The following is a 3,590-nucleotide window of genomic DNA, read 5'->3' as shown; positions in this document are numbered from 1 at the left end:
TTGTCGGCTCAACATCCAGACGGTCTACTCGTTCGGTTGGTGGAGGGAATCCTAAGGGGGTCGGTGGAAGGGTCCCACCTCTTGCACAGAAGCCAGAAGAGGGACAAGACATCCAAGCTCCTTGGCCTCTGTCTGGCGGAACACAGGGAAGCCCTTGGCCGGGGTTAGCATTGCTCACTCGGGTGCAAGGCTGATTCTCCAGCTTTCTGAACTAGCAGAGACCCCAGAAAATTCATTTCTGTTTAAGTTAATGAGCCCTTGTTTCCGTGGTTCATCGCCAGTAATTCTTACTAGTATAGCACCACGAACAGAATGAAAACTTCAGGGATGTTGATACACTTGAGGTTGCTGAAATCAATCCCACGCGATGATTATCCGTCATTTCGGCCTCCTCCACATCCCGGTACCCCTTCTGGCAGTAGCAGCCTGAGTTTCCATTTCCAAACCACTGTCTCCATTCTGGGTCCACGCGGTTCAAGCAGGGCTGACTCCAGCCATGGCTGCAGGGTGGGTAAGTCTGGCCAAAGCACCGCACCCTCTGGCTACCGTGATTGGCTCAGGGATGGGCATGTGACCGCCTCCAGGCGAATAGATTCCGTCCCAGGACTTTTGCCAGAATGACTCAGAAGAGGCGTGTCTTTTTGCCAAGCCCCTAGGCTGGTGGCACAGAAGACTGGAGTTCTCAGGGAGCCCAGGAGGGTGAATCCACACGAGGGCTCTTGAGGCTGAGTCCAGAGGAAAGCAAAGCTGAGAGATGAAGAGAAAGAAGATCCTGATGATATTGGTTAAGGACCTGGATTGAATAGCATCTGAGTTGTAATAGTAACAGCTGACATGTCTTAGATACTAGGTACCAGGCACTGGTGTCACCATTTCACGAGTTGTCAACATTTTCTCAGGCTGCCATAACACAGCGCTATGAACTGGGCAGTTGAAAACAACACAAATGTGTTGTCTCATAGTTCTGGAGGCTGAAGAGTCAGATTCAAGGTGTTGGCAGGGCCATGCTCTTGGCTACAGGCTGAATTAGGCCCCCCAATTTATATGTTGAATCTTTAACCCTCAGGAGAAAGGGCATATAGGGAAGTAGTTATGGGTAAATAAGATCATAGAGTTGGCCATTGGTTTGATAGTATTACTGTCCTTATAAGAAGAGACACAAGAGAACTCTCTAGCTCTCTCTCTGCCACGTGAGAAGTTGGTCCCCTGCAAGCCAGGAAGAGAACTCACACCAGAAACTGACCCTGCTGGACCTTGATCTGGAACTTCCACCCCGCAATCTGCCAGAAAACGAATTTCTGTTGTTCTAGCTGCCCAGTCCACGGTATTTGACTCCGGCAGCCTAACCAATGTATCTTTTTTGGGCGGCATAATTCAACCCATAACACATGTGTTGATTTACCCAATCCCCACAACGAATCAATGAAGTAGGCATGAATTTATCATCGTGGCCTCACCCACATGAGTGAAGTAAGGCCCAGAGAAGTTAGGTAACACGCTCAAGGTCCTATGGTGAGTAAGGGTTTGAGCAGAGATCTTACCTCAGACAAAGTGGTGGCAAAGCCTGCACATTTAGCTACTTCACAGTTTAGACCCGAGACATGCTCCAGTCGATTCCCTAATTTGCTTAGGCCGGTTTGAATTGGGTTTCGGTGCCTTGTAATGATTCCTTCTTCCTAGCATTGGTCTCATCCTTTCCTCTGTCTAAGCTCTCACAGACATCTCAGCCTCAGGACTTCACTCAGACCTGCCCCTTTGGGGTCTATTTCAGGTTCTACAATTACTTCTTCCTCTTCCTTCCCCCTCCTTCCTCCCCATCAATACTCTGTGCATCAGATGCTAGCTCTCAGCTGGGTCAGAAGGAAGCCAAGGGAGTAAATCAATACAGAGTGAGGTGTGATTTATAGATTGTAATTTTCCTAGGGGCTTTTAGCTTTTAGATGCAAGTTGTTAACCCATTGCCTATCTGGAAGTTCAGATCTTAAGATAAAAAGATGGACGCCTTCAGGTCAAAGGGAGAGAACTTCAGGGGCTGATGCTCTCCTTATTCCTTTAACAATTCCAAACAGATGGCATGTGTGGGAGTTTAGTTTGAGGGTCCTCCTGTTAGGGTATAGTTATTGATCTCTTTTGCAGAGTTGGGATGTGTATGTACCTTCGATCTTGTACATATGAAGATCGTTGCTTTAGTCAATTCAAGATTTTCTCTTTTTTCAGGTTAGGTCTCTTCCCCTTGGGATTGCCTTTACCTCATATCAGTCTTCTAACCTTTCCTATAATTCAAACATAATTCAAATGTCTTATACATAGAGGATACATGTTTTCCCTGACAGGTATCATTACAGTGATCAGCACACACAAAAAATCAGAGGTAGATGTTTTTCTGTTGGAAATCTCAGCTTCTGGGAACAAGGGGTGAGTCTGAACTTTACCCCCTCTTAACTTCTTAACCATCTTAGCTAAAGCTGGTCTGGCATACTAGGTAAGGACACATGGAGTCAGAGGGACTTGGATTGGAATTTCCACTGTGGTATTTATTTGTCTATGGCCTGGAGGAAGATGAGCTGACTTAGCTCCTAGTCATAACGTGGACATTATACCATGTTGCAGAATTGCTGCAAGGATTAAATGATATACTGATTATCAAGCTCTTAGTTCAACACATAATACATTTCAAAATGGTATTATTTTCTTATTTTTATCTTATACCCGTCTCTCAACAGAATAGACTGCCTTGCATACAGTTTAGCGCTCAGCAAATGTGGAAATTCTATCAGCTTAATATAAAATTCCCAGGCCAGTCAGGACACTGAATTTCTAGATAATGGTGCCCTGAAGGGGAGAGCTATATCAAGTTCAATTTCCACGAATGGATTTTCGTTTCGTGGTGGCCTTGTGAATTGAGATAAGGCCTGGTCTTCTCTGTGGGTGTAGTACTTATAGCAGGGTTGGTAATCGCTGTCTTGGTGTATATAAAGTCACTTTGCTCCCTGGAATTGCTAATTGCAACTTGGAACTTAGGGAGCTGTTTATGTGCTTCTTTATTCATAGGGCAGCAACTCTTCTTCTGTCTGTTTGGATCGACATTAATTAAATGAATAATAAGTCCTAGCAGGAGCACCGGGAAAACTTATTTCATAGGATTATAAATGTTTTACGAGAATTCAGGAAGAATGGGAATCTTGGGCAGCCTCTTCCAAACAGGGATGGAGAGTTTTCTATCCTGGTTTGGGAAGGTCACCATCTTGAAAACATGGGCGTCCTGAGAAGAGGCTTGCGTTGTAGCTGTGACACTTACTAGTTGTCACATTTGTAATTGGGAGAAATTACTAAAGTTACTGGAAACTCAGGTTCCATATTCATTCATTCATTCATTCCTTCAAAGTTACTGTGCACTAAATACTGTTCTAGGCTCCAGATAGATGGTAATAAGGGAAACAGGCAAGCATCTCTGTCTTCATCAAGCTCATAGTTTAATTCAAAACAAATATACATAGTAAATTATAGTAATTTTCCTCCTCTGAAAGAGGAAAATAAAAGGTGAGGACAGGAGTAAGGGAATGTGTGTATATGAGGGTGAATTTTAGGTG

The sequence above is a fragment of the Panthera onca genome, chromosome D1 (assembly GCF_046562875.1).
Source record: "Panthera onca isolate mPanOnc1 chromosome D1, mPanOnc1 haplotype 2, whole genome shotgun sequence".
NCBI classification, from domain to species: Eukaryota; Metazoa; Chordata; class Mammalia; order Carnivora; family Felidae; genus Panthera; species Panthera onca.
This window is presented reverse-complemented; position numbering follows the sequence as displayed.